Source organism: Pollachius pollachius (assembly GCF_949987615.1).
Source record: "Pollachius pollachius genome assembly, chromosome: 14".
Taxonomy (NCBI): Eukaryota; Metazoa; Chordata; class Actinopteri; order Gadiformes; family Gadidae; genus Pollachius; species Pollachius pollachius.
Window position 1 is genome coordinate 4,198,192 of NC_136947.1, and position 13,785 is coordinate 4,211,976.

At 44.9% G+C, this 13,785-nt stretch overlaps 1 protein-coding gene across 1 annotated transcript in view; it reads left to right on the forward strand.

The window, feature by feature from the left end:
* Window positions 1–467: 467 nt before the first annotated feature.
* Window positions 468–13,785, forward strand: part of LOC307085679 (receptor-type tyrosine-protein phosphatase F-like) — a 113,468-nt gene continuing 100,150 nt past the window's right edge. Inside the window, exon 1 of the mRNA XM_079750545.1 lies at window positions 468–788. The gene's annotated coding sequence lies outside the window, so the exon portion shown is untranslated. The remainder of the gene's footprint in view (window positions 789–13,785) is intronic.

Genomic DNA, 13,785 nt, shown 5'->3' on the forward strand with positions numbered 1-13,785 from the left:
TTTTATCATTTGTTGTCCCATTTTAGTGGTTTGTTTAGTAAGGAGCTATGTATGTTGCATGTTTTCCATAATTATTAAATTATAAGTTTTTGATTAATTTCAATTTATATTATTATTATTAACTCTGGTGGATTATGCAACACAATTTAATTAATTAAACCTTTCTTAATGTAAAGAGTAAATAATGCCATTTTGACATACATTCACTCACGGCAGCTATTAAACAGGTCAGCCAGTTTGTTATCCCTTTTCATTTAATGAAAACATCAAATCACGTGCGCATCTTCGTCATCTTTTTGTTCCCCAAACAGGTGAGCGCCACGACGCTCCCTCATTGGTCAATGTTCAGGGAGGTAAGGCGAGAGAGGCTTCCTCCTTCTCCTCTGTGAAATCCGACACCTATGACATCACCCGGCCCTGGCTCCTCCCCGGGCCAGCTCTAGGCAGTGTTCAGTCTGTGAGAAAACGCCGCCTCTGAAGCACCTCTCTAAAGCTGCCCACAGCGCTCAGTAGCCACAGCTGGAAGTAGTGTTGGGAGATTCCAAAGACTGATTCCTTCAGTTTAACGGATAGCAATCAATGGAATAATTAGAGAGGATCCTGAACCAACTTGTTTTTTGTTTTTTTTTGCAGCCACTTTTTTTGACAAGACATTTTAGGGATAATCTTACTGGGATACTGTTGGATTTTCTTCTCTGCGATTTTGGAGGCTGTCTGTGGAATAAGTGCCTAAAGATAAAAGGAATAAAAAGGGATTTATTTGTAAAGGACCCAATTGTCATGCATGGGTAAGTGTGACATTTGTGCCTCTCGGCATACTGAAAGCATGTAAATGTAGAAACAAAAGTAGATTAGTGCTTAAAGAAAAATCAGCACAGGTGCATTTTTGGGCAAAATGTAAATCAGCATTCCCTGTCTACACAACAATTTAAAAGTTAACTTTTCTCTAATATGATACAAATGAAAAAATAAGTTAATGTGATACACTTCAGTAGTCAGGTATTTTCTTACCATTCTTTTGTCCCTCCTTGTTTTGTCCTTGTTCACTCTTGCTTGCTAAGCCAAAACAATAGTTTAACCTCGTCTTGGCTTAGCGCTATTGGCTGGCTCTCTGGCAAATTGCCCTGTCTGGTTGGAGCTCCCCTACTTTTTTCAGAGCACTCTGAATAGAGAGGCCATAGACTGTGGCCTAGCTACCGCTGCTAAGGTGAGACACCCAACCGTTAAACAGCATTAGGCCATACAACCTGTTTTTCCAGTTGCCTTTATCAACCCTGGCAATCTTGGGGCCAGAGTTTGAGCACAAACACAACTTCCTTAGATAAACACGACAAAGGGGTTTAGCCATCTCTAATGCTTGGAAATGGGAGTTTGAAATGTGTACTTGAATTGTTGAAATGTCTTAATGTGAATTGATCAATACATTTTCAACATTTTTGTTTGTGTTAAGAATGTGTAACACAGATTAGGTCATGCATTGTTTGAAAGATGTGTTATGACTCCTATGCTCATGTAGCTTAAAAGTAATATTTTTTAAAAAAATATTTATATCTATTTTTTTTCATTTTATGAAAACAATTTCTCAAGAATTTGGTTGCTCAATAGAAGCAGTTAGTTCCAGTGGGGGGGGGGGGGGGGGGGGGGGTTGGGAAGTCCCCTGTTCGCAGCTTGTTCTTTTCCATCAAAGCTGTCTCGAACCCTCAAAGAACGTAGTGTTAAGACAACATGTCTGTCTTGCTTTGTTTGGCCGGAAAATGAGAGCCCTCCCCATGGGTCCGTCTCACCACGCTGAGAAGTGTTTTCTGACTCGGTTGAACCAAATCTGAACTTTATTTCCCCCCCTCCCCCCCCCTCTAGTTAATCATTCACAAATACAGCTCTGACCTGTTGCACTTGGCTCGCCGTGGTGAGTAACCCAAACACGGGATGAAACGCTGGAACTGCTGTAGGAGCCTTTGAGACATGATGGCGGCTACCGCTCAACTGTCCACGTTTCTTTTCCATCCCCTAGGCAGCCTTAACAAAAAAAGCACCCACCCCCAACCCCCTGCTTTTACTATGGTCGCCCGTCCTTCACAGGGTTTGACCTTTTAGGTTGTCTCCTGCCACTTCCACCATGCTGGCTATTGACCCCGCATTCTGCTTTTACGACTCGGGTTCAGTCACATCGTCACCAGCAGTGCTCCACAGAAGCACAGACTAGAGCTGGCCTACATCTAGATTTGACCTTAAGGATATATTCCTGAGATTATCTTGATGTTGTTGATTTTCGACCTTGTTTTCCCCAATAGACCTTATAGCTTATACCCCTTGTCTTCCATTGTCGGTGTGTTTATCCCTTCACATGATAAGAACTTGAATAGCTAAAGGTTTCATGGAGCCTTTGCACAAACAAGAGCTTGTCTACATCTCGATGTGACTTTAAGGGTATTACTGTGAATTCTATGTTGCTCTAAGGTCTTTGGGGAGAACATTGTGAAAAACCACAACATCTACCCATTGTCTTCCAGTGTTGGTGTGTTTCCCCACTTAGAATTCTTTGAAACGACTAGCTCAATGTGGAACAGTCAATCACTCAAACGTTTTCCCCACTGGATTGCTCTAAGGTAATTATAGGCAAGGAATATGGATTTTTCCATTGAACGTGATTTCTCATCATTGGTTATTTGGGTGATGTGTAATTGCCTTTTAACAGATGATGGATTTGCTTCAACGCTTTAGTTCCTAGCAGTGTTTGAGAAAATGTTACTTAGAAAGCCGATTATGGTCTGGGGTGATGATCGAGTGAATTGTCTCTCTGTCCTAGGTGTATTTACAGATCAAGGCCAGCACATGTGATTCTTAAAAAATACATCGCATTGAACCAAATCTGAAAAAAAAACAACAGAAACCAATTGATCTAGTTGCATTATTGGACTAATGATACACTGTTGAACTGTACCAACAATTTTTAATGTAGTGATTAAGGTTTGTTTCAAGGCCTCCTACTTCTTTTTTTTATATTCTCATCTTGGCTACCTTGTGAAACACAGTACCCACAACAGAGCTTTGGTTGCACTGTTGTGTTACCCATAGTGCCTGACTATGGCAGGGCTCTGAGTAGTAGATGATGCACCTAATTATCAATCCTGTCTATGGGACTGTACTTCAGAATGACAGCTCTGCAGCTTGGGGTGGATGTGACCGGGCAGCACAGAGTAATAATGTGTGATGTCAATCAGGGGCCACTGTTTCCGTTAAGCATTGGCCCGGCTGGCTGGCATCAACTGCCACCAAACTCTTTGTGTGTCACTGTCTCTCATTCGTCCTGACAGATGCTGAAGAGTGGGTTTGGAAAAGTTTTTTTTTTCATTCTATTTTTCTACCAAAGTCAGCAGTGTTTTGACATAGCACTTTGTTAGCATTTCCAAGCATAGAGCTTACAATTGTGTAAGCTGCATATAGGTTTACATACTGGGGTGACTCTACCATCTTACCGAATGTGGTTTTTGTAGTTAAAGGGTTGTATTTATTGTAGGGATGTATATTTTATGCCCCCAAAAATGTTATTGACAACATGTTTTTTAGGTGTGTGTGTGCGTTTGTGTCCTATGTAGCATTTTTAGCGCCAAACATCACAGCAGCTCATCTCAATGCAAATTTAAATCCTTTTTGTCAGGGAAGACATTTCTCTGCGTGCACAAAACTCATTTCAATTCCACATCATCCCATTACGCCTCCTCACTGATTGAAACAGCCACCGTTTCAGTATGTACCCAAGACCTAAGACTGGGCCAGCGTGTAGTTGAGACTAATGGGGAGTATTTCTCTGTAGGCCAAAAAGAAACATGCTGTATCCAATGTAAATGTAAATTATCTTCTGTAATATGCTGTTTTCCTAGCTTTGGGAGACAATCCATACGCAGAAAGAGATCACCGTCATGGCCGCAGCTCCTAAACTTGATACCGCTCAGTCAAATTGCGTTGTCTCTATGGCTAACTGAGTTGTATTGTAAACAGCTCTTTTTTCAAAATGTCTGCTGGTCATCCTTTGCTTTGAAAGCCAAGAGTTGCTTCTTGTGTTAACTTCTCCATTAGGGGCCAACTAGGATACTACAGCAAGGCATTGCAACTCTAATAGTGTACGCATTGATCTGTTTCTCAATTTTTGGAGTAGGCTTACAATTGAATAGGGGGTTTATCCCCTTACCTCCCCTGACCTCGTTCCCTTAGCTTCCCGATATCTTAAAATGGTTGGCTAGACGAGACACTCTACTTGATTACTTTTTTTTTTGGTTCCCCCATCCACCAAAGTAATTTTCTCCAAACTTGGAAAGATCCACTATTGAGCTCTCAACAATAGGAAGTAGAGCTGGCCTTTAGGTTTCGATGATATTTTATAATGCAATATAAGTACAGAAAAGACTAGAAATTGGTGGTGCTTGCGTCTTAGTCACGTAGAGACATAATGCTGCACACACGAGCATTGGGAGGAAAACCATTTACTGTGTTGGTACATTGCGATGCATGATTATTGGGCTTTGTTAATCGTCCTTTATCCTTACCAAAAGGAAAAAAAATACTATTTGCTGCCTAAGAACTCACTCTCTCTGGCTTGTTCTGGGAAGATGGATGAAGATTCATTTGGTTTCATTAGAGCGCCTCTCTTATTTATAGCCCTGCTCTGTAGAGCCAGGTCGGCCCTTTTGTGCTCCTGCAAGGATGCAGGAGCCTGTGGTGTTGATGAAACCTTCCTTTGTCCTGGGGGTATTCTCTGTGGAGAACGGCTGCTTGTTTGGGGGCTGGGATGTGGGGGTCAGAGGCAAGGCAACAATGCAAGAAGCAAAGCCAGTGAAATTGCAATTCCAGTGCATGGCTGCAGCCTCTTCCGTAGACCAGAGCCTGCCGCTTGCCAGGGGTCTTGGGCTGAAGCAGTGTGATTTGGTTTGGGCTGTGTAATGACGCCACTTGAGGAGGAAGTCAATGTGGTGATGTCCACTCTGATGTAAATGGAATGACGTCGATGCAAACGTCCTTTATGCGCGTCACAGTGAGGAGGAAGCGAGGGAGGCTCCAGATTTGCACTCAAAATCGTGCCTGTACTAGACAGCCACACAATTTAAATATTCTCATAGTAATCATAGTTTTTCAAATGTACCAAAAAATGTCTCTGGGCCCCACCGTCCCCCCCCAAAACCAAGATTATTGCCCCATAGCTGAAGAGTAGGGTGTGATAATTTGATGGCTATTTCCCTGCAAATCTTTTACTTGGTAAAGGCACTACTTCACTTATAATGGTTGATGACTGCCTTCATGGCTGTCTTGAATGAGTGAGCTGGTTGGCAGTTGGCACTAGAGGTAGGGTTTGAGGCTGCTGTGACGAGGTGAGAGGGTATGGAGGGGAGGTTAGCCCCTTTTTGCAAGCAGGCGATGTTTTTGAAATGTGCAATGGTCAAAGCATTAAACTCATCGTCTTTCCTGCTCTGTAACCGTAGGCTAGAGTGAGATTTTGTTCATGAGTTTTAGGGGTCTAAAACGGTGTTGCTTGCATGAGGGATGCCATTCGGCCTGTTGCTTAATGCACATTCATTAGCTTCTTGACCTGCATATGTTATTCTAATGATTGGGGCTATTCTGCAATGGCTAGACACGAGACCTCACTTGAATATAATTTGAGTCCTTAGATCTTGCTTGAAAAGGTTGAGACAGCGGTCGAGCTTTAGGCCTATGGACCAAATACATGACAGCCTTGCTTCTTGTTCATCTTTATGGTTTATTTTATCCCACTTGTAAGCATTTTTTTCTCTGCAGCAGTACGCTTCAGTTTGACAACCCAACAGTCAACCGCTCACAGTTTGCTGTCTCTTACATGAGCGGGTTTCTGTATTTCGTCCAGATTACAGCTTGCCCACCTCCGGCCACCCTTCACACCATCTACTGAAGCAAGCGACTCCAAAGAGCCCCCTGATCTGGAATCAAAGTTGACGCCCTGGGCCCCAACGTGCCTGTTCCCCTCCCCGACAGTTTTAACAGGTCTCGGCAAAGATACAGCGTTTAACCACTGCGTGAAATCACTTCAACCTGATGACTGCAACTGCATTGGCTCAGATAGCTTTTCATTTGTTGACCTGACAGGGGGGGAGGGGGGGGGGGGATCTGGTGGTGTGAGTGACAAGACCTGTCGCCGCCCGTCATTCTGTGTGTGCACGATGGCCCGCCAGCGAATCGAATTGTTCTCAATCGCTAACATGATACGTCGTGGAGAATTTGCCGATATCTCTGCGTTTCCAGCATGTCCCCGATGCTCGATTCAAAGCATGGTGAACATACCTGTAGTAGACTGGTATGAATAGCCCACCTTTTGGGACCGTACTCAGGTGTGTAAATTGCACTATTGCATCATATGTCAACAATGTCATGCTCTTTTCCTCTTTTTGTGTTGGCATTGCGTTGAGCTCCTTTCTATTCGTTCCACAGGGGTTGTGTTGAGTGCAATGGTTGTTCTCAGAGAACACCTGATTGAAAAGCAATTATTTGCCTTGGTGTGTATTTGCACAGAAAACGCAAGGAGCTTTTCCCCTCCTTCTATTTCTCTGTGAACTGGAACTATGTGATTAGCTGAGCAGAGACCACGACCCTCAGTCAACTCAGAATTTCTCTAGTGGGATGTGTCTGAAAGGGAGAATGAAAGAGAGAGGGAGAGAGGTAGAGAGAGAGAGAGACAGAGAGGCGAGTTAAGTGTGAGCATGTCTTGTTAGCCTGGCTACACAACAGTGGCTCCACACTGGAGGTAATTGATAGTCTGGAGGCTGTCTCAGCTGCAGGTAAATCCTATCCGCAGCTGCATGGGAGAGGGAGGGAGTTAGCTTGGTGTGGAGGGGGGTATAAATAAGTCTAGCATGGATTCTGAATTCAGAATAACTATTATGTGGGGATGGTTGAGTGGGCCGGGGAAGTACATGGAGACCACATAGCAAAGCTGACAGACAGATGGTGATAGTGAAATGTTTAGTCGGCGTGGGTGTTTCTCTTTCTTTCATCGAGTTTCAAGTATTCCGGATTGTATAGGCTTATAAATGTGGCCCACGACTTGGACATTTATTCAGAAAGGATGCCTATGCGACGAGTGTCTCAGTTTTTATATCCCGAAAAAAGAAAAAAAAAAGCTGACAGTGCTAACTGCCCCAGCTGTCGTCTAAATCAAATATCACGCTATTGGATTACCTCTGTATCTGAAACCTGACTGTACAGGGATTTCGAGCATCAACTCCTTCGCCGCAAATATGAAAACAGGAAATTTGAAACAATCATTAGTTGTATGAATTTCAAGACAGAGTAGGCACTGACATTGTTTGTTCATCCGAGTCTGGTTTTAAATGATTGTCTAATAAGTACACAGCATTGCATTCATTTACTGCAATGACACCTCTGAGAGCAGGACATACAATCCCAGGGACTAGCAAGCCTCCCCATCAAACCAACGCTGTGATATCGAAATATCTTCCAGCCGTCTTGCAGGGATATTTCTGTAGCCTCGTCTTTTGTTTTTTCGAACACAGGGAAATCTAGTTTCCTACATTTCACAGTGAGATGTAGAGCGATGTGGATACGTGACTTGACAACAAGAGCTCGGCTCGGGCAAGAAACATCGCTCCTAGCGGGAGATACATAGGTGGTAATGAGGGCATTGTGGAAGTGCCGGTCGTCATGTTGTGGCTCTGGCCTGTCAGTATAATGGACCTTGACATTCAGGCGGCGATCGATCGCATTGCTCTCGGCCCCCCGATGCCTGTTGTTCCTCACCCCCGCTCTCAGTCAGCCTGCCACACAGAGATGGACGGAGGCCAACCCTCGTATCCCAGGCGACCGTCAGCGGGTTCAGATATTCTCTCATTACGGCGGAGGTAGGCCCGAGGTGAGTGGATCGGGAAGGACGGCGTTGCTAGTCAGTGGGAAGGACACAGTTTTTTCGGAAATGTATTACTAAAGAGGCAGCAATGTCATGATTTTCTGCACCCAGTAAAGGTTTTCTGGTCCAAATATCCAATTTGCTCGATAAATGGTGTACGTGAAAATGTTGGGTTTTTCAAGAAATGACCACACTGGCAATTGGTCAAAGAAAGTTTGAATTTCCATTTAGCTTTATTATTATATTTTTATATATTGTTATCCATTTGCTTCTACGTGTTAATGTTATGCAAGGTTCCTTGCAATTCTGTCGTCGTTTGCGCTCTTGTTGTGAAATGGGAGAAAATAATTTAGCCGAGAGTCCCTGGCTCTCTTGCCCTTTGTTGGCTGGTCTCTGCCTATTCTACACCCGGCTCTTTTACATTTTAAGTCCTAAGGCCTCTAGAGAGTGATGGGGATATATGGTTCCATCTGCTCCAACAGACTGGCTCATAGCTCAGACTGAAAGAGAGAGCGGCCGAGGGAGATGGAGAAAGAGCACGAGAGAGAGAGAGACCAGGGAGGCATGGTTAAGTGAGTAAGAAGCAGAGAGGATCGAGAGAGACGACGCCAACTGACAGAAAGACAGAAAAGGCTTATTAGAATCCTCTTTTTTAGTCGTTATACTGGGGCCTCGAGGATATCTTTTTGGAATTGGAGGCTGGGGAGAAGTAGGATTAAGAAGCGTTGGATGGTGGTCCTGCCCCTTCCTGTTTGGAATGTCAGCTATCTCACACTAAGTCGGTTAAGTCGGCTTTATGTGTAACTAGAGACATGGAGTTTGTTTTTCTACCACTTTTCAGTTTTTTCTGCCTCTAGCTAATTACTAGACCAAATACGTCTCAGGTGAAAAGCCTGTGTCTGGTCTCAGGCATTTTCTGTTGCATTACATTGTTTCTGTATACACAAACTAATAATGGGCTGTTATAATCTCTTTCATAGCCACAGGCATCAGCCTCCTTCCATCAATATTGGTTTTTCCTAGCATTTAGCTATACCATTCGTTTAAAAATAATTCAATTCAGATTCTCTATTCTCAATATTATTATCAAGAAAAAAACTAGCATCTTTTGAGGACTACAACGGTTTCAAATTAGCTGATAAAAGTAGCATTGGCTTGGGAAACGTTCCTCTGGTATTCTAAAAAAGAATCCTCGAATAACCTTTTTCTTAAGCTGACGGCTGTCTGCATTGTTGCTGATACTATCCAGTAACACGGCATCAAGGTTTTTGGCACGGTTCACATGTAGACCCCCGGGGGGCCTCCTGCTGGCCGGGGGCTTCAGTTCCAGCCCGTTACAGTCACTAATCTGGCCTGACATCAAGCTGATTTACAATACCCCTCTACCCTAAGCGTCGGTGCACTAGAGGTAATTGATTTAGAACAGTGGAGACACCTGCTGTATGGGATGAAACCCCTTCTTCTCCTTTCCCTCCTTGCCCTGAGAAGTTAGCACCACAGCACATTGCCTGAACACAATAACCGGCAAATGGAACCGTTTCATTCCAGTTGAAGGGTAGAGGGTGCTAAGTAAGCCTACTTCTGGTCAGGGTGCCATCTTTGCCGGAGCTGTGTTCTCTAATATCCCGAGGCTTTCTTCCTCTCCGTGGCTTTGTCGAACCCTGTCTGTATTATTTCCTGGTTTGAGTAGAGCCTGCACTGCCGTCTCAGTTGGGGAAAGCCATTGATGCGGGCTACTCTTTGTTTGCCGGCAGCCCTACTCAAATGCCTTCACTCTGTTTGCCTTTTACTCCCCGAGACAAGACGGGACTGGCTGCCTGGGGTGGTGGGTTGTATGCTGGGTGGCGGGGCAGGACTCCTTCACTACATGGGGGGCTTCCAGACCTTCTTTGGCGCAGAGTCATTTTACAGCACCATCTGGCCATTTATAAACCTGCAAATTGTTTCTTACGTCTGTGTTCATTTCCTCATTGTTCATGCTTTAGATAAATACATAGCCGCGAGGCACAGTGTTTGAATTGCATGTGATGACTTACTAACCTAATATGGAAGAACATTTGAGTAGGATTTATGCTATATAAAGCACATGTTCCTATGTTAAATCATCTAGTAAATTCCTGGTATGGAGATTTTACATCTGATTATGGGCCCATCCTGAAGGTGGTATGACCACAACGATGTAAATCTCATTTCCCGACCAAGCTGACCTGCTTGTTGCCCCTTTGTGGTGAGATTACCCACCGGACCAATTGCTAAAGTGTGTTGGGCTGGAACCTCTCAGTTAATTTTCAATTATCAACAGGCGCCGACCAAAATGCCTCTGGACTCAGTTGGTTGAACCTACAACCAATCAGAGCATTGAAATGTGTGACATATCAGTGGCAGCCATCTTGGTTGTTTAGGAAAATGCCCCAATACTGCTCCCATATGGTGCCACTCTGTCTAATATTGGGCCGGTTTGATACGATGACTTAACAAACAGTTGTGGTTCGACCCAGGCAAATTCTGCCGGGAATCCGCCTGAATGGGATGTGGGCCAGACACACGGTGAATAAAACATGAGGCCGCATATTCGTCTGGTTTTCAGACTAGAGATGACCATATTGAAGAGAACTGTTCAATATTCTCCATGACTTCACTTGATTTGCTGTTTGTTTAGCATTGGCCTCTCTATGATGAATGTCTAGTTTACATTGAGCCTGATTTTGATTTATTGCCGGTTCTTAAGCCGTTGTGTTTTTGTGATTCAAGCTATTTATTCATCGCTCCAAAACTTGACAATGCCAATAATCACACCACAATAAATTCTAATGGAGGTGACACTCTTCTGTGTCGTCTCTGCTATGTAATGCACATCGCTTTTCCCTCCCAGATTGATTTGTTGCTGAAAAGCCCAGTTAGCTCCCCCAGAGGTGATTGTAAATCCATTCTTCAGCGGCCATGCAATGGTTCTCAGAGTTAAGTAAAACATTTATTCAGCAGTGCTGTATGTCAATCAACACTCTATTCTATGGAGCCTATATCCAATGTGGTAGGATTCGGTTGAGATATGACTCAGTTCCCCAACCTGTCAGGACACAATCAGGCAGATAGTTTGGTAACTCCACTCTCCACGTCTCTCTTGGATGAAAGTGATTTTCTGGCAATGCGTCACTGGGATCCATTCTCCTTTCCCGTACCAGTTGCCAGTGTTTACTATTCTCGCAATACCAGTGTTATTCACGACTGCACAAGTACCTTCTTCAACTGAACTTCATTGTTTCCTTTAGTGTGAGTCATGCCAGTTGCTGCAACAATTTTGTGCAAGGAAGTAATCACATTAACGCTTATAGCTAAGAGCAATCAGTGATCTTCTCTATCTGTTGCTCAACCCTAAAAGAAGTGCTTATTTTATAGCTCTCACTCTGCTTCTAAATCTTGCAGCTAGCAGTAAAGCGTTAACAATTAACTCTGTGCAGTCAGCTTGTAAACAAAACCACTGTAAAATCCGATAGGTCACAGGACATTACACTTTGTGTGCTGCATTTCAATGGCAGTCCTCGTCACAGCCCTGTAAAAGAAGACATGCACCATCAAGCCTGTGGAAACAGCAAAGGCTTTCAATTTGGGAGGGGAGTCATTTGTTTACCTTACAATTTCACTTCACTATGCAGACGGTAGGCTTCTTGCCATCATTATCCTAGTTTTCTCTTTTTATTCTTCTGGTGCACACTCTGCATCCCCAGTGGGATGAAATAGGAAAACAGTGTGTCGTGCAGACCCAGTCGGGGCCACGGAAGTCTAATCAAAAGGCCCCTTACCACAGCTGTCCAAACGCAGCCCGCCATTGTGTTTACGGAACCGCTGCAGTATGCAGCGACCCCTTTGTGCCCGGGTTTATCACCTCCAGAGGCTGCATTGATTGGCTCCTTGGGCCGCCATTCATACAGGGAAAACAGGGGTGCCATCTCCCAGGGCAGTTGGCACACTGGACAAACTATTACAATCAGAAGTAGAGAGGGCCTGTGCAGGAGGAAATTGAAACAGGGGAGAGAAGATAGATGGGATTTACGCAGTCAGTGGTGGTTTTTCAGCTCCTGCAGCTGTGTGCTACATTGTCCGTCTGTTGGGTGCCATTTGTGTGAAGGGCGGCCACACCCTACCCACACAAACCACACGGACAACCCGAGATGGTGTAGGGGGGTTGGGGAGGGGGGGTCGGGAGGCTATAACAACTGACAAGCATGCAGCTGATGTGGGTGGCCAAGCAAACAGTATAGTTGATCTTTGTTATCCTTCCAGGCTGCACTCACTTTAAGCCCATCTGCCTAGTGCAATTTACCATTGAAACATTCACATCCCTTTTGTTCCCCAACCCCCATAAATTATTCCTCAAAGGCTTCAGTCTTCCTCCTATGTTTATTTAAAGGTACATTGTATGGGTTCCCTGTACAGCCAGCATTTCTTCTCTCCTGAAGACATGGAGTTAAACTGATTGTTGGAGTAGCGTCCAGTAATATGTTACCTGCACTATTACACACATGGTTATTAAACAGCCCTTCATGTGTACTTGGATTCAACAGTTTCATTATGTAATGTCACTGGTAGAGGGAATGATTATTGGATTTTTTTGAGTTTGGCGGGTAGACAGAAAGTGGGGTCGTTGGGTTAGTAGACGGGTAGAGGAAATTACCATAGTATTGAAATAATGTTTTAACATATTGATTTTGTCGCACAAAAAGTGTACAACCGGGTGCCAAACACAAATTCAAAGAGACACACACCGGCATCCAACCGTATCGTTACGAAGGCACAAAGATGCGCACGTATTCTGGCGAGGGCAGCCACCCGCCCAGGCACGTTCTTAATGTTTTTCCTCTCCTTCTCCCACACAGTAGTAAACAATGCCTTCCTGTGCTGCCTGCCAATGGCTAATTCTTTTCCCAACCAGATCACACCGCACCACAACATTGCCACGTTCTTGACATCAAGAGGCACGCACACTGTTAAAAAAAAAAGAAGACGGTGCACGGTGTCACGCGCTGTTGTGCATGCAGCTAGGAGGCACGCGGAGGCACTCAAGATAAATAAGTGTGGCTAAATAAATAAAGAAGAAACACTGCTGCAGGAATTTCGTCTCATTGAAGATGAAAAGCATCTGCCTCTCCCTGGCATCTGTTGCGAAAGATACCCCTCCACTGCCACGGGTTTGACGCGCGGCGAGGGGCCAAGTCTATCAGCCTCGCTCACACGCTCACCTACCATCCGACTGGAAGACACCCCCACGCGCAGCGAGCAGCGAGACGTCAGCGCCCAGCCAAGAAAACTTGTTTTACGCTTATTTGATTTAAGTTAACTTGTGTGCTTGAATGAAAAAAAACGTGGCAACCACCATTTCGAGATTGAATTTGTTGTGTTGGGGGGGGGGGGGGGGGGGGGTTGAAAATAAGTGTGCACTATTAGGCTCTCTTTCGTGTCCAGAGCTTAGCACGCCAACAACGAGCCGCTAGGTCATTGCCACAGACGAAACGGTGTACAGTTCAACTGCATGTAAACATTTTTTAGATGGGGGAGGGCTGGGTTGTATACTGCAGACGCCCACATGAGAGGGTGGAGCGTAACAGGGCCCGGTGCGAGCCCTCGTTGGAACAGATGACGGATGCAGGCAGACAAGGAGGACGTCGGGAATATTCCCTCCGAGGCAAAGGTGTCTGGCGCGGGGCCGATGTGGTTGGTGGCTTGACGAGGCCGCCCGACGCGTTCTAGTCACCGGCTGACAAAGAGTGATGTGGAGTGGGAGCGGCCGGCGGAGCCTGTCTCCAGGTGTTTCGCCGATGAAACGCCTGTGACTCACTGCATTCCTTCACGTCACTGCGCTCTGCTTAACCCTCCTTGCCCCCTCCTCATCCTGTCTTCGC